The sequence below is a fragment of the Salmo trutta genome, chromosome 22 (genome assembly GCF_901001165.1).
Source record: "Salmo trutta chromosome 22, fSalTru1.1, whole genome shotgun sequence".
Taxonomy (NCBI): Eukaryota; Metazoa; Chordata; class Actinopteri; order Salmoniformes; family Salmonidae; genus Salmo; species Salmo trutta.
Genome location: NC_042978.1, coordinates 49,739,039 through 49,757,288, shown reverse-complemented (window position 1 = coordinate 49,757,288; position 18,250 = coordinate 49,739,039). Strand labels below are relative to the sequence as shown.

The following is an 18,250-nucleotide window of genomic DNA, read 5'->3' as shown; positions in this document are numbered from 1 at the left end:
TGGTTTCCTAAACTAAAACTCATAAAGAACTAGCTAAGAAGCATCAAACTCTCAGTCTGATATGAGCTGCAGAACACCTGAGGAAGCTCCACTCATTCCACTGGCACCGTCGTAGCCTTGACAACAGCATTTGTTCAGTCTTATCCCTTTAGTTTCAATCAGTTACAGTTCTTTTCTGTTTTTAAGGCCTGAGGCACTTTTTCAGTCACATTCCTGAAGCACAACACACACAGGTTTCTGAAGGACCTTCTGGAGAGTTACTGTCAAAATAATGTATAATTTCTTCTTTTTATGACACTGATGACAGGCACATGCCCGCCCCCCCCCCCCCCCGTGCCTTATGGGAGCGTCCGGAACACCAGTCACACACACACACACACACACACACACACACACACACACACACACGCTAATTACAGTTCTGAAGATGAACAAAAGACGGCAATATTTTTTTGCAGTTGTAAAATCCAAAACACACGCTGGATAGACCCAGACTCCCACATGTTTCCTTCTAGTGAGTTGTAGCTTCTGATCTCTGATTCAGCAATATAGGGAGACAGTAATATAGAGAGGACAGCGGCAGTATAGAGAGGACAGTGGCACTACTTCTGTCTGTGTATCCAGTCAGCAGTGCAGTCGACCCTGCAGGCCAGCAGTCGACCCCCCCACTACAGAGGCTAAAGACAAACATGTTACTAATGAATAATGTACTAATAATCTATTTAACAGCGTGAAGTCCCACTGTCTGTCACCCAGACGGCCTGCTGGTGATTAACACAACGTAATTACTAGAGACTGAGACTCTCCTCCAGTACTGCTGAGCCAACAGGCATCGCTGTACATCGACACGTGTTCTCTTTCTTTCTAGCAAAACACACCCAAGCATCCTCTTGGCAATGTCTTAGCCAGCTATGCCAGCGAAAAGATCGCATTTGAGGGAGACATTTCAAGCTGAGGAGTGATGTCACCAATCCCAACCCAAATTCTGTTCCAATGGACAGTGGAGGGAGGGTTGAAACCATTATAGGCAGCTCCAAGGCAACACTCCTCAAGTACCTCAACTGATGCAATAGGACACAGCAGGAAGCAATAGGACACAGCAGGAAGCAATAGGACACAGCAGGAAGACAACTGTAGTATGACTACGCCTACCTCTTCCTGTGGAAGTATTGACCTAACACCTGGTACGACGGTTCTTTGGTCTCCTCCAGGTCGCTGCTTCTTTCTTCACGTCTGAAAGAGAGAGCAGGCATGTAGGACTGTCTGAGCTGGACCAGGGTTAGAAATACATCACGTAGGACTGTCTGAGCTGGACCAGGGTTAGAAATACATCATGTAGGACTGTCTGAGCTGGGCCAGGGTTAGAAATACATCACGTAGGACTGTCTGAGCTGGGCCAGGGTTAGAAATACATCACGTAGGACTGTCTGAGCTGGACCAGGGTTAGAAATACATCATGTAGGACTGTCTGAGCTGGGCCAGGGTGAGCTAGGGTTAGAAATACATCATGTAGGACTGTCTGAGCTGGACCAGGGTTAGAAATACATCATGTAGGACTGTCTGAGCTGGACCAGGGTTAGAAATACATCATGTAGGACTGTCTGAGCTGGACCAGGGTTAGAAATACATCATGTAGGACTGTCTGAGCTGGGCCAGGGTTAGAAATACATCACGTAGGACTGTCTGAGCTGGACCAGGGTGAGCTAGGGTTAGAAATACATCATGTAGGACTGTCTGAGATGGGCCAGGGTGAGCTAGGGTTAGAAATACATCATGTAGGACTGTCTGAGCTGGACCAGGGTTAGAAATACATCATGTAGGACTGTCTGAGCTGGGACAGGGTGAGCTAGGGTTAGAAATACATCATGTAGGACTGTCTGAGCTGGACCAGGGTTAGAAATACATCATGTAGGACTGTCTGAGCTGGGCCAGGGTGAGCTAGGGTTAGAAATACATCATGTAGGACTGTCTGAGCTGGACCAGGGTTAGAAATACATCACGTAGGACTGTCTGAGCTGGACCAGGGTTAGAAATACATCACGTAGGACTGTCTGAGCTGGGCCAGGGTTAGAAATACATCACGTAGGACTGTCTGAGCTGGGCCAGGGTTAGAAATACATCACGTAGGACTGTCTGAGCTGGGCCAGGGTTAGAAATACATCACGTAGGACTGTCTGAGCTGGGCCAGGGTTAGAAATACATCACGTAGGACTGTCTGAGCTGGGCCAGGGTTAGAAATACATCACGTAGGACTGTCTGAGCTGGGCCAGGGTTAGAAATACATCACGTAGGACTGTCTGAGCTGGGCCAGGGTTAGAAATACATCACGTAGGACTGTCTGAGCTGGGCCAGGGTTAGAAATACATCACGTAGGACTGTCTGAGCTGGGCCAGGGTTAGAAATACATCACGTAGGACTGTCTGAGCTGGGCCAGGGTTAGAAATACATCACGTAGGACTGTCTGAGCTGGGCCAGGGTTAGAAATACATCACGTAGGACTGTCTGAGCTGGACCAGGGTTAGAAATACATCACGTAGGACTGTCTGAGCTGGGCCAGGGTTAGAAATACATCACGTAGGACTGTCTGAGCTGGGCCAGGGTTAGAAATACATCACGTAGGACTGTCTGAGCTGGGCCAGGGTTAGAAATACATCGCGTAGGACTGTCTGAGCTGGGCCAGGGTTAGAAATACATCACGTAGGACTGTCTGAGCTGGACCAGGGTGAGCTAGGGTTAGAAATACATCACGTAGGACTGTCTGAGCTGGACCAGGGTTAGAAATACATCATGTAGGACTGTCTGAGCTGGGCCAGGGTGAGCTAGGGTTAGAAATACATCATGTAGGACTGTCTGAGCTGGACCAGGGTTAGAAATACATCACGTAGGACTGTCTGAGCTGGACCAGGGTTAGAAATACATCACGTAGGACTGTCTGAGCTGGACCAGGGTTAGAAATACATCACGTAGGACTGTCTGAGCTGGGCCAGGGTTAGAAATACATCACGTAGGACTGTCTGAGCTGGGCCAGGGTTAGAAATACATCACGTAGGACTGTCTGAGCTGGGCCAGGGTTAGAAATACATCACGTAGGACTGTCTGAGCTGGGCCAGGGTTAGAAATACATCACGTAGGACTGTCTGAGCTGGACCAGGGTTAGAAATACATCACGTAGGACTGTCTGAGCTGGGCCAGGGTTAGAAATACATCACGTAGGACTGTCTGAGCTGGGCCAGGGTTAGAAATACATCACGTAGGACTGTCTGAGCTGGGCCAGGGTTAGAAATACATCACGTAGGACTGTCTGAGCTGGGCCAGGGTTAGAAATACATCACGTAGGACTGTCTGAGCTGGGCCAGGGTTAGAAATACATCACGTAGGACTGTCTGAGCTGGGCCAGGGTTAGAAATACATCACGTAGGACTGTCTGACCTGGGCCAGGGTTAGAAATACATCACGTAGGACTGTCTGAGCTGGACCAGGGTTAGAAATACATCACGTAGGACTGTCTGAGCTGGACCAGGGTTAGAAATACATCATGTAGGACTGTCTGAGCTGGGCCAGGGTGAGCTAGGGTTAGAAATACATCATGTAGGACTGTCTGAGCTGGACCAGGGTTAGAAATACATCATGTAGGACTGTCTGAGCTGGACCAGGGTTAGAAATACATCATGTAGGACTGTCTGAGCTGGACCAGGGTTAGAAATACATCATGTAGGACTGTCTGAGCTGGGCCAGGGTTAGAAATACATCACGTAGGACTGTCTGAGCTGGACCAGGGTGAGCTAGGGTTAGAAATACATCATGTAGGACTGTCTGAGCTGGGCCAGGGTGAGCTAGGGTTAGAAATACATCATGTAGGACTGTCTGAGCTGGACCAGGGTTAGAAATACATCATGTAGGACTGTCTGAGCTGGGCCAGGGTGAGCTAGGGTTAGAAATACATCATGTAGGACTGTCTGAGCTGGACCAGGGTTAGAAATACATCACGTAGGACTGTCTGAGCTGGACCAGGGTTAGAAATACATCACGTAGGACTGTCTGAGCTGGACCAGGGTTAGAAATACATCACGTAGGACTGTCTGAGCTGGACCAGGGTTAGAAATACATCACGTAGGACTGTCTGAGCTGGGCCAGGGTGAGCTAGGGTTAGAAATACATCACGTAGGACTGTCTGAGCTGGACCAGGGTTAGAAATACATCACGTAGGACTGTCTGAGCTGGGCCAGGGTTAGAAATACATCACGTAGGACTGTCTGAGCTGGGCCAGGGTTAGAAATACATCACGTAGGACTGTCTGAGCTGGGCCAGGGTTAGAAATACATCACGTAGGACTGTCTGAGCTGGGCCAGGGTTAGAAATACATCACGTAGGACTGTCTGAGCTGGGCCAGGGTTAGAAATACATCACGTAGGACTGTCTGAGCTGGGCCAGGGTTAGAAATACATCACGTAGGACTGTCTGAGCTGGGCCAGGGTTAGAAATACATCACGTAGGACTGTCTGAGCTGGGCCAGGTTAGAAATACATCACGTAGGACTGTCTGAGCTGGGCCAGGGTTAGAAATACATCACGTAGGACTGTCTGAGCTGGGCCAGGGTTAGAAATACATCACGTAGGACTGTCTGAGCTGGGCCAGGGTGAGCTAGGGTTAGAAATACATCACGTAGGACTGTCTGAGCTGGACCAGGGTTAGAAATACATCACGTAGGACTGTCTGAGCTGGGCCAGGGTTAGAAATACATCACGTAGGACTGTCTGAGCTGGGCCAGGGTTAGAAATACATCACGTAGGACGGTCTGAGCTGGGCCAGGGTTAGAAATACATCACGTAGGACTGTCTGAGCTGGGCCAGGGTTAGAAATACATCACGTAGGACTGTCTGAGCTGGGCCAGGGTTAGAAATACATCACGTAGGACTGTCTGAGCTGGGCCAGGGTTAGAAATACATCACGTAGGACTGTCTGAGCTGGACCAGGGTTAGAAATACATCACGTAGGACTGTCTGAGCTGGACCAGGGTTAGAAATACATCACGTAGGACTGTCTGAGCTGGACCAGGGTTAGAAATACATCACGTAGGACTGTCTGAGCTGGACCAGGGTTAGAAATACATCACGTAGGACTGTCTGAGCTGGACCAGGGTTAGAAATACATCACGTAGGACTGTCTGAGCTGGACCAGGGTTAGAAATACATCACGTAGGACTGTCTGAGCTGGGCCAGGGTTAGAAATACATCACGTAGGACTGTCTGAGCTGGGCCAGGGTTAGAAATACATCACGTAGGACTGTCTGAGCTGGGCCAGGGTTAGAAATACATCACGTAGGACTGTCTGAGCTGGGCCAGGGTTAGAAATACATCACGTAGGACTGTCTGAGCTGGGCCAGGGTTAGAAATACATCACGTAGGACTGTCTGAGCTGGGCCAGGGTGAGCTAGGGTTAGAAATACATCACGTAGGACTGTCTGAGCTGGACCAGGGTTAGAAATACATCACGTAGGACTGTCTGAGCTGGACCAGGGTTAGAAATACATCACGTAGGACTGTCTGAGCTGGACCAGGGTTAGAAATACATCACGTAGGACTGTCTGAGCTGGACCAGGGTTAGAAATACATCACGTAGGACTGTCTGAGCTGGGCCATGGTTAGAAATACATCACGTAGGACTGTCTGAGCTGGGCCAGGGTTAGAAATACATCACGTAGGACTGTCTGAGCTGGGCCAGGGTTAGAAATACATCACGTAGGACTGTCTGAGCTGGGCCAGGGTTAGAAATACATCACGTAGGACTGTCTGAGCTGGGCCAGGGTTAGAAATACATCACGTAGGACTGTCTGAGCTGGGCCAGGGTTAGAAATACATCACGTAGGACTGTCTGAGCTGGACCAGGGTTAGAAATACATCACGTAGGACTGTCTGAGCTGGACCAGGGTTAGAAATACATCACGTAGGACTGTCTGAGCTGGACCAGGGTTAGAAATACATCACGTAGGACTGTCTGAGCTGGACCAGGGTTAGAAATACATCACGTAGGACTGTCTGAGCTGGACCAGGGTTAGAAATACATCACGTAGGACTGTCTGAGCTGGACCAGGGTTAGAAATACATCACGTAGGACTGTCTGAGCTGGACCAGGGTTAGAAATACATCACGTAGGACTGTCTGAGCTGGACCAGGGTTAGAAATACATCACGTAGGACTGTCTGAGCTGGACCAGGGTTAGAAATACATCACGTAGGACTGTCTGAGCTGGACCAGGGTTAGAAATACATCACGTAGGACTGTCTGAGCTGGACCAGGGTTAGAAATACATCACGTAGGACTGTCTGAGCTGGACCAGGGTTAGAAATACATCACGTAGGACTGTCTGAGCTGGACCAGGGTTAGAAATACATCACGTAGGACTGTCTGAGCTGGACCAGGGTTAGAAATACATCACGTAGGACTGTCTGAGCTGGACCAGGGTTAGAAATACATCACGTAGGACTGTCTGAGCTGGACCAGGGTTAGAAATACATCACGTAGGACTGTCTGAGCTGGACCAGGGTTAGAAATACATCACGTAGGACTGTCTGAGCTGGACCAGGGTTAGAAATACATCACGTAGGACTGTCTGAGCTGGACCAGGGTTAGAAATACATCACGTAGGACTGTCTGAGCTGGACCAGGGTTAGAAATACATCACGTAGGACTGTCTGAGCTGGACCAGGGTTAGAAATACATCACGTAGGACTGTCTGAGCTGGACCAGGGTTAGAAATACATCACGTAGGACTGTCTGAGCTGGACCAGGGTTAGAAATACATCACGTAGGACTGTCTGAGCTGGACCAGGGTTAGAAATACATCACGTAGGACTGTCTGAGCTGGACCAGGGTTAGAAATACATCACGTAGGACTGTCTGAGCTGGACCAGGGTTAGAAATACATCACGTAGGACTGTCTGAGCTGGACCAGGGTTAGAAATACATCACGTAGGACTGTCTGAGCTGGACCAGGGTTAGAAATACATCACGTAGGACTGTCTGAGCTGGACCAGGGTTAGAAATACATCACGTAGGACTGTCTGAGCTGGACCAGGGTTAGAAATACATCACGTAGGACTGTCTGAGCTGGACCAGGGTTAGAAATACATCACGTAGGACTGTCTGAGCTGGACCAGGGTTAGAAATACATCACGTAGGACTGTCTGAGCTGGACCAGGGTTAGAAATACATCACGTAGGACTGTCTGAGCTGGACCAGGGTTAGAAATACATCACGTAGGACTGTCTGAGCTGGACCAGGGTTAGAAATACATCACGTAGGACTGTCTGAGCTGGACCAGGGTTAGAAATACATCACGTAGGACTGTCTGAGCTGGACCAGGGTTAGAAATACATCACGTAGGACTGTCTGAGCTGGACCAGGGTTAGAAATACATCACGTAGGACTGTCTGAGCTGGACCAGGGTTAGAAATACATCACGTAGGACTGTCTGAGCTGGACCAGGGTTAGAAATACATCACGTAGGACTGTCTGAGCTGGACCAGGGTTAGAAATACATCACGTAGGACTGTCTGAGCTGGACCAGGGTTAGAAATACATCACGTAGGACTGTCTGAGCTGGACCAGGGTTAGAAATACATCACGTAGGACTGTCTGAGCTGGACCAGGGTTAGAAATACATCACGTAGGACTGTCTGAGCTGGACCAGGGTTAGAAATACATCACGTAGGACTGTCTGAGCTGGACCAGGGTTAGAAATACATCACGTAGGACTGTCTGAGCTGGACCAGGGTTAGAAATACATCACGTAGGACTGTCTGAGCTGGACCAGGGTTAGAAATACATCACGTAGGACTGTCTGAGCTGGACCAGGGTTAGAAATACATCACGTAGGACTGTCTGAGCTGGACCAGGGTTAGAAATACATCACGTAGGACTGTCTGAGCTGGACCAGGGTTAGAAATACATCACGTAGGACTGTCTGAGCTGGACCAGGGTTAGAAATACATCACGTAGGACTGTCTGAGCTGGACCAGGGTTAGAAATACATCACGTAGGACTGTCTGAGCTGGACCAGGGTTAGAAATACATCACGTAGGACTGTCTGAGCTGGACCAGGGTTAGAAATACATCACGTAGGACTGTCTGAGCTGGACCAGGGTTAGAAATACATCACGTAGGACTGTCTGAGCTGGACCAGGGTTAGAAATACATCACGTAGGACTGTCTGAGCTGGACCAGGGTTAGAAATACATCACGTAGGACTGTCTGAGCTGGACCAGGGTTAGAAATACATCACGTAGGACTGTCTGAGCTGGACCAGGGTTAGAAATACATCACGTAGGACTGTCTGAGCTGGACCAGGGTTAGAAATACATCACGTAGGACTGTCTGAGCTGGACCAGGGTTAGAAATACATCACGTAGGACTGTCTGAGCTGGACCAGGGTTAGAAATACATCACGTAGGACTGTCTGAGCTGGACCAGGGTTAGAAATACATCACGTAGGACTGTCTGAGCTGGACCAGGGTTAGAAATACATCACGTAGGACTGTCTGAGCTGGACCAGGGTTAGAAATACATCACGTAGGACTGTCTGAGCTGGACCAGGGGTTAGAAATACATCACGTAGGACTGTCTGAGCTGGACCAGGGTTAGAAATACATCACGTAGGACTGTCTGAGCTGGACCAGGGTTAGAAATACATCACGTAGGACTGTCTGAGCTGGACCAGGGTTAGAAATACATCACGTAGGACTGTCTGAGCTGGACCAGGGTTAGAAATACATCACGTAGGACTGTCTGAGCTGGACCAGGGTTAGAAATACATCACGTAGGACTGTCTGAGCTGGACCAGGGTTAGAAATACATCACGTAGGACTGTCTGAGCTGGACCAGGGTTAGAAATACATCACGTAGGACTGTCTGAGCTGGACCAGGGTTAGAAATACATCACGTAGGACTGTCTGAGCTGGACCAGGGTTAGAAATACATCATGTAGGACTGTCTGAGCTGGACCAGGGTGAGCTAGGGTTAGAAATACATCATGTAGGACTGTCTGAGCTGGACCAGGGTTAGAAATACATCATGTAGGACTGTCTGAGCTGGACCAGGGTTAGAAATACATCATGTAGGACTGTCTGAGCTGGGCCAGGGTGAGCTAGGGTTAGAAATACATCATGTAGGACTGTCTGAGCTGGACCAGGGTTAGAAATACATCATGTAGGACTGTCTGAGCTGGACCAGGGTTAGAAATACATCATGTAGGACTGTCTGAGCTGGGCCAGGGTTAGAAATACATCATGTAGGACTGTCTGAGCTGGACCAGGGTTAGAAATACATCATGTAGGACTGTCTGAGCTGGGCCAGGGTGAGCTAGGGTTAGAAATACATCATGTAGGACTGTCTGAGCTGGACCAGGGTGAGCTAGGGTTAGAAATACATCATGTAGGACTGTCTGAGCTGGACCAGGGTTAGAAATACATCATGTAGGACTGTCTGAGCTGGACCAGGGTTAGAAATACATCATGTAGGACTGTCTGAGCTGGACCAGGGTTAGAAATACATCATGTAGGACTGTCTGAGCTGGACCAGGGTTAGAAATACATCATGTAGGACTGTCTGAGCTGGACCAGGGTTAGAAATACATCATGTAGGACTGTCTGAGCTGGACCAGGGTTAGAAATACATCATGTAGGATGTAAAGAACAGGGCTCCGGGCAGCCGAGCGGAAATGGAGGAAAACTCGCCTCCCTGCGGACCTGGCATCCTTTCACGCCCTCCTCTCTACATTTTCCTCTTCTGTCTCTGCTGCTAAAGCCACTTTCTACCACTCTAAATTCCAATCATCTGCCTCTAACCCTAGGAAGCTCTTTGCTACCTTCTCCTCCCTCCTGAATCCTCCTCCCCCTCCCCCCCTCCTCTCTCTCTGCGGATGACTTCGTCAACCATTTTGAAAAGAAGGCTGATGACATTCGATCCTCGTTTGCTAAGCCAAACGACACCGCTGGTCCTGCTCACACTGCCCTACCCTGTGCTTTGACCTCTTTCTCCCCTCTCTCTCCAGATGAAATCTCGCGTCTCGTGACGGCCGGCCGCCCAACAACCTGCCCACTTGACCCTATCCCCTCCTCTCTTCTCCAGACCATTTCAGGAGACCTTCTCCCCTACCTCACCTCGCTCATCAACTCATCCTTGACCGCTGGCTACGTCCCTTCCGTCTTCAAGAGAGCGAGAGTTGCACCCCTTCTGAAAAAACCTACACTCGATCCCTCCGATATCAACAACTACAGACCAGTATCCCTTCTTTCTTTTCTCTCCAAAACTCTTGAACGTGCCGTCCTTGGCCAGCTCTCCTGCTATCTATCTGAGAATGACCTTCTTGATCCTAATCAGTCAGGTTTCAAGACTGGGCATTCAACTGAGACTGCTCTTCTCTGTGTCACGGAGGCTCTCTGCACTGCTAAAGCTAACTCTCTCTCCTCTGCTCTCATCCTTCTAGACCTATCTGCTGCCTTTGATACCGTGAACCATCAGATCCTCCTCTCCACCCTCTCCGAGCTGGGCATCTCCGGCGCGGCCCACGCTTGGATTGCGTCCTACCTGACAGGTCGCTCCTACCAGGTGGCGTGGCGAGAATCTGTCTCCGCACCACGTGCTCTCACCACTGGTGTCCCCCAGGGCTCTGTTCTAGGCCCTCTCCTATTCTCACTATACACCAAGTCACTTGGCTCGGTCATATCCTCACATGGTCTCTCCTATCATTGCTACGCAGACGACACACAATTAATCTTCTCCTTTCCCCCTTCTGATAACCATGTGGCGAATCGCATCTCTGCATGTCTGGCAGACATATCAGTGTGGATGACGGCTCACCACCTCAAGCTGAACCTCGGCAAGACGGAGCTGCTCCTCCTCCCAGGGAAGGACTGCCCGTTCCATGATCTCGCCATCACGGTTGACAACTCCCTTGTGTCCTCCTCCCAGAGTGCTAAGAACCTTGGCGTGACCCTGGACAACACCCTGTCGTTCTCCACTAACATCAAGGCGGTAACCCGATCCTGTAGGTTCATGCTCTACAACATTCGCAGAGTACGACCCTGCCTCACACAGGAAGCGGCGCAGGTCCTAGTCCAGGCACTTGTCATCTCCCGTCTGGATTACTGCAACTCACTGTTGGCTGGGCTCCTTGCCTGTGCCATTAAACCCCTACAACTCATCCAGAACGCCGCAGCCCGTCTGGTGTTCAACCTTCCCAAGTTCTCTCACGTCACCCCGCTCCTCCGCTCTCTCCACTGGCTTCCAGTTGAAGCTCGCATCCGCTACAAGTCCATGGTGCTTGCCTACGGAGCTGTGAGGGGAACGGCACCTCCGTACCTTCAGGCTCTGATCAGGCCCTACACCCAAACAAGGGCACTGCATTCATCCACCTCTGGCCTGCTCGCCTCCCTACCTCTGAGGAAGCACAGCTCCCGCTCAGCCCAGTCAAAACTGTTCGCTGCTCTGGCACCCCAATGGTGGAACAAGCTCCCTCACGACGCCAGGACAGCGGAGTCAATCACCACCTTCCGGAGACACCTGAAACCCCACCTCTTTAAGGAATACCTGGGATAGGATAAAGTAATCCTTCTACCCCCCCCCAAAAGATTTAGATGCACTATTGTAAAGTGGTTTTTCCACTGGATATCTTAAGGTGAATGCACCAATTTGTAAGTCGCTCTGGACAAGAGCGTCTGCTAAATGACTTAAATGTAATGTAGGACTGTCTGAGCTGGACCAGGGTTAGAAATACATCATGTAGGACTGTCTGAGCTGGACCAGGGTTAGAAATACATCATGTAGGACTGTCTGAGCTGGACCAGGGTTAGAAATACATCATGTAGGACTGTCTGAGCTGGACCAGGGTTAGAAATACATAATGTAGGACTGTCTGAGCTGGGCCAGGGTGAGCCAGGGTTAGAAATACATCATGTAGGACTGTCTGAGCTGGGCCAGGGTGAGCTAGGGTTAGAAATACATCATGTAGGACTGTCTGAGCTGGGCCAGGGAGAGCTTGGCATAGAAATAGAATCAATGACTACAAGGTTCAAAGTCTTTCTATTTCTGATAAGTTACGTGATCCTTCGTACAAAGGCCAACACCAACACAGACACTATTCTGATCCAGCCTTCCTTAGAGTTCATGTCACTGAATTCATCGTAAAGTAGCCTGAGTGCCAGTCTGTTTGTGCTACCATGTCAACTCCTTCACTCATTGTCATGCTAAACATGAGAAATAAAGTTGGCAATAGCACAAACAGATCTGGGACCAGGCTAATGATACAGTGCTCCTGAAACTGACCTCTGTACAAGGAGCAGGCTACTCTTTCCTGTCTGTCATGTCAACCAACTAGTTGGTTGGGGTACGACGGACAGGAGGGACTAGTTGGTGGGGGTACGACGGACAGGAAGGACTAGTTGGTGGGGGTACGACGGACAGGAAGGACTAGTTGGTGGGGGTACGACGGACAGGAAGGACTAGTTGGTTGGGGTACGATGGACAGGAAGGACTAGTTGGTGGGGGTACGACGGACAGGAGGGACTAGTTGGTGGGGGTACGACGGACAGGAGGGACTAGTTGGTGGGGGTACGACGGACAGGAGGGACTAGTTGGTGGGGGTACGACGGACAGGAAGGACTAGTTGGTGGGGGTACGACGGACAGGAAGGACTAGTTGGTGGGGGTACGACGGACAGGAAGGACTAGTTGGTGGGGGTACGACGGACAGGAAGGACTAGTCTGTCATATCAACCAAATCAAAGTACTACAGTGACCTTCCCCTACAGCATACATGTTCCTTCACAGTAATAAATCATGGCTGACCAGAGCAGAACAGAACAGAGAAGGGCAGAACAGTTACTTGTCCCAAAGGGCTTGGTCAAAAGTAATGCACCATGGGAAAACGGTGCCATTTGGAACACAGAGTATGAGGGATGGATGTCGTCTCTCTCTCTCTCTGCTGACCCATCAATCCTCCTGCTCCTCCGTATGTGTAATATGACATTAGTCACTCTGCTCTCTCTTCTGCACTTAGCCACTAGGAATTAGTTTAGCTCCAACTGCACTATATCTCCATATGTACTCAAGCTCTTCAGATTGGATCTTCAAACTGTATTATGAAGTTCATCATTAAAAATGTACACTAATAACATGCTGTGTCTTAAATAGTGTTCTGGAAATGAGTTAACAGAATATAGTGGGCCGGAATTCAACCCTGGTGGATATTAGTACCACATGCATAGCTCCTGTTCTGCAGTCGTACAGTATCCCGATCTCATCTGAGATTTCTACATCTCCTTCCAGCCCAACAGCCATTAAAAACTTCTATTAAACACACACAGGCCTGGTACTGCCTCTAGTCTCAGCCTCGTAGTAGTGCTGCCTGGGCTCAAAGCAAGGCAGATAGCTCAGGGACTTCACTTTTAACTTGAGCATGCCTTCTCCACGACTGTCAAACGTGTTCTTTTAAAAAGCAGAGATCTTAAAGACAGTTGGGTTTAATGATGTGTGAGGAAGGATGACTCCGATATATATTCAGTTTGATGAGCAAGCTGAGCTCTCTGGGGACCTTGATGTTATTGATTTGAAATTCATATCAAAGTAAGAGTTTGATTTGAATTGATATGAATCTCTTTGGCAGCAACTTGAGGGGGAGGTATTAAAATTGCAGCATGTTAGCTACTTTGGAGATGAACAGAACAATGTCGTTGGTGTGTTGACATGATGATTAGTCCCAAGACTTACATATTTCCATTCTTGAAATGCATTGGGAGCAAATTGAGTCTTTGTAAAACTGTCAGTATGAAAAACAAAATAAGCATCTACGTTTTACATTAACCCCTATTCAATGATTGATTATTATGGTAAGAACTAGGGTTAAGTGTGCTATTACCCGGTAGCTGAATAAGCCCAGTATGGATTGAAACAACTGGGATTTGTTAGGAAGTGTCATGCCGACATGGAAACGTTGTGCGCTGCGCCAGCGCAGACAGGCTCTCCTGAACCAACAGAACACATTGTTCAGGACGAGAAACCCACGGTTGTGTTCACACGTCAGGACTGACAGGTCTGTCGCAGTCTCAACAAAACTGTTCAAATGATGAATAATCAAAGTATTATGGCTGAGAAAAACAATACTAGACGTTGTCCCAGAGCTGAAACATTCTCTTCCGTATTGGTCATACAGGCCACCTCGCAGAATGCACGTCAACGGACACAATGTTACACCGATACAATCTCATTCACAACTGTCTACTACTAAATGTTCTTTACTTCAAACTACTGCTACAATATTTGGTTGTAAAAAAAAAGGGAACAAGTTCGCTTAGTGGTGAAAATAAAGTCTCGACCCCGGGGAGCCCACGCCCTCGACTTCAACTCAGCTACAGTAACAAACCATCACCTCAAAGAGGAATAACATTTAGCTATTTGTTCTGCATTCTTTACATAGAAAAAACGAACAACATTGGCATCAAAAGCTACATTTCTATAATCTCCTATGTTGAAATATACAAATAAGAAACAGGTTTCCATGTTTCTCTTACCTCGGCTTTCTAGGAATCAACAGTTTCTGAAACCCAGTAAGAAAGTGAAACTTATTTTCCCCGAAGCTGAGTGGCAGGCAGTGACGTCAGAGCTGGAACTGGCAACTGGTCAGAGAGTCAGTGGAGATGTCTGTCCATGTAAGGCAGTCATATGCCTCTGTAGTGGAGATGTTTGTCCATGTAAGGCAGTCATATGCCTCTGTAGTGGAGATGTCTGTCCATGTAAGGCAGTCATATGCCTCTGTAGTGGAGATGTTTGTCCATGTAAGGCAGTCATATGCCTCTGTAGTGGAGATGTTTGTCCATGTAAGGCAGTCATATGCCTCTGTAGTGGAGATGTTTGTCCATGTAAGGCAGTCATATGCCTCTGTAGTGGAGATGTCTGTCCATGTAAGGCAGTCATATGCCTCTGTAACGGAGATGTCTGTCCATGTAAGGCAGTCATATGCCTCTGTAACGGAGATGTTTGTCCATGTAAGGCAGTCATATGCCTCTGTAGTGGAGATGTTTGTCCATGTAAGGCAGTCATATGCCTCTGTAACGGAGATGTTTGTCCATGTAAGGCAGTCATATGCCTCTGTAGTGGAGATGTTTGTCCATGTAAGGCAGTCATATGCCTCTGTAGTGGAGATGTTTGTCCATGTAAGGCAGTCATATGCCTCTGTAACGGAGATGTTTGTCCATGTAAGGCAGTCATATGCCTCTGTAACGGAGATGTTTGTCCATGTAAGGCAGTCATATGCCTCTGTAATGGAGATGTTTGTCCATGTAAGGCAGTAATTGATCAATGTAAAGCAGTAATTAATCCATGTAAACCGTCATTAATCCATGTAAGCAGTCATTAATCCATGTAAGCAGTCATTAATCCATGTAAGCGGTCATTAATCCATGTAAGCAGTCATTAATCCATGTAAACAGTCATTAATCCATGTAAGCAGTCATTAATCCATGTAAGCAGTCATTAATCCATGTAAGCAGTCATTAATCCATGTAAGCAGTCATTAATCCATGTAAGCAGTCATTAATCCATGTAAGCATAGCCGTGGGAAGTAGGGGTGTTGAGAGTGCTGCAGCACCCCCGTGAAAAATCTGAATTAACAAAATGAATATATTCTAAAAAATGTTCAGCATCCCAGGCTGTATCACATCCGGCCGTGATTGGGAGTCTCATAGGGCGGAGCACAGCGTTGTCCAGGTTTGGCCGGGGTAGGCCGTGATTGTAAATAAGAATTTGTTCTTTAACTGACTTCCCAAGTTAAATAAAATAAAATAAATACAAATAAAAATCTAGAATCCTTAGTTGCTACATCGTGTTTTGGACTCATAAATGAATGATATATACCCATTTATCATTGAATGAATATAATTGATATGCCTCGTGAGCTTAGTTCAACTGTTGTACCCCATCAGAACCCAAAATATACGTTTGTTTTGCTCCAATGTTTGTAAACAATGTAAATGTGCAAGCTGCAATATGCTGCATATTTTTATTTCTTTATTTAACCTTTATTTAACTAGGCAAGTCAGTTAAGAACAATATGTAACTTTATGTAACTGCAAAATGTAACTTTTTGGGGAGACCCATCCAAATTCACATAGAAATGTGAGTTATAGTCTAAGAAACGGTTGATCTGTTCTATGTGTGCTACTTCTATGCTTCCCGTTCTTAAGTTTCGTTTTTGCATATTTTACTTTCGGTTTTATACACCAGCTGAAAATACAATATTTCTGGTTATGGAAAATATACTGCTCCAAAAAATAAAGGGAACACTAAAATAACACATCCTAGATCTGAATGAATGAAATAATCTTATTAAATACTTTTTTCTTTACATAGTTGAATGTGCTGACAACAAAATCACACAAAATAATCAATGGAAATCCAATTTATCAACCCATGGAAGTCTGGATTTGGAGTCACACTCAAAATTGGAAAACCCCACTACAGGCTGATCCAACTTTGATGTAATGTCCTTAAAACAAGTCAAAATGAGTCTCAGTAGTGTGTGTGGCCTCCACGTGCCTGTATGACCTCCCTACAACGCCTGGGCATGCTCCTGATGAGGTGGCGGATGGTCTCCTGAGGGATCTCCTCCCAGACCTGGACTAAAGCATCCGCCAACTCCTGGACAGTCTGTGGTGCAACGTGGCGTTGGTGGATGGAGCGAGACATGATGTCCAAGATGTGCTCAATTGGATTCAGGTCTGGGGAACGGGCGGGCCAGTCCATAGCATCAATGCCTTCCTCTTGCAGGAACTGCTGACACACTCCAGCCACATGAGGTCTAGCATTGTCTTGCATTAGGAGGAACCCAGGGCCAACCGCACCAGCATATGGTCTCACAAGGGGTCTGAGGATCTCATCTCGGTACCTAATGGCAGTCATGCTACCTCTGGCGAGCACATGGAGGGCTGTGCGGCCCCCCAATGAAATGCCACCCCACACCATGACTGACCCACCTCCAAACCGGTCATGCTGGAGGCTGTTGCAGGCAGCAGAACGTTCTCCACGGCGTCTCCAGACTCTGTCACGTCTGTCACGTGCTCAGTGTAAACCGCTTTCATCTGTGAAGAGCACAGGGCGCCAGTGGCGAATTTGCCAATCTTGGGGTTCTCTGGCAAATGCCAAACGTCCTGCACGGTGTTGGGCTGTAAGCACAACCCCCACCTGTGGACGTCGGGCCCTCATACCACCCTCATGGAGTCTGTTTCTGACCGTTTGAGCCGACACATGCACATTTGTGGCCTGCTGGAGGTCATTTTGCAGGGCTCTGGCAGTGCTCCTCCTGCTCCTCCTTGCACAAAGGCGGAGGTAGTGGTCCTGCTGCTGGGTTGTTGCCCTCCTACGGCCTCCTCCACGTCTCCTGATGTACTGGCCTGTCTCCTGGTAGCGCCTCCATGCTCTGGACACTACACTGACAGACACAGCAAACCTTCTTGCCACAGCTCGCATTGATGTGCCATCCTGGATGAGCTGCACTACCTGAGCCACTTGTGTGGGTTGTAGACTCCGTCTCATGCTACCACTAGAGTGAAAGCACCACCAGCATTCAAAAGTGACCAAAACATCAGCCAGGAAGCATAGGAACTGAGAAGTGGTCTGTGGTGTCCAACTGCAGAACCACTCCTTTATTGGGGGTGTCTTGCTAATTGCCTATAATTTCCACCTGTTGTCTATTCCATTTGCACAACAGCATGTGAAATGTATTGTCAATCAGTGTCGCTTCCTAAGTGGACAGTTTGATTTCACAGAAGTGTGATTGACTTGGAGTTACATTGTGTTGTTTAAGTGTTCCCTTTATTTTTTTGAGCAGTGTATATTTTGCAGCGGTTTAGATGGTACAATGGTTCTCTACACTATACTTGCTTGTTTTGTCACATAAACTGAAATTAAGGGGAACTATTCAAATCTTAGCAACCAGGAAATTGTGGAGCGATTTCTGTATAGAACATCTTTAAAAACGATCATTTTGATATCGTGGACGGTCAGTCCTTGCATCCGCAGCTCTGTTTATTACTCTGAGAGTGGTTACATCTCTCCAGGTGAATTCCTCGTCTTTTTACCAAAACAACGGCACTGTGTCAACTTTGTTATTGTTTCAACTGAGGTTTTACAGCTTCAAACAAATAATTATAATCTTGTCATTTTTTTGTTTGTTGCAATGAATAGATATTTGATCAAAGCAGA

The 18,250-nt window shown here is 47.9% G+C and overlaps 1 protein-coding gene across 2 annotated transcripts in view; it reads right to left on the bottom strand.

The window, feature by feature from the left end:
- Window positions 1-14,668, bottom strand: part of LOC115158899 (lipoma-preferred partner homolog) — a 357,166-nt gene extending 342,498 nt beyond the window's left edge. For both annotated transcript variants that reach the window (XM_029708324.1, XM_029708325.1), the window contains exons 1-2: window positions 14,563-14,668; window positions 1,153-1,233 (exon numbers count right to left, since the gene is read on the bottom strand). The gene's annotated coding sequence lies outside the window, so the exon portion shown is untranslated. The remainder of the gene's footprint in view (window positions 1-1,152; window positions 1,234-14,562) is intronic.
- Window positions 14,669-18,250: the final 3,582 nt, after the last annotated feature.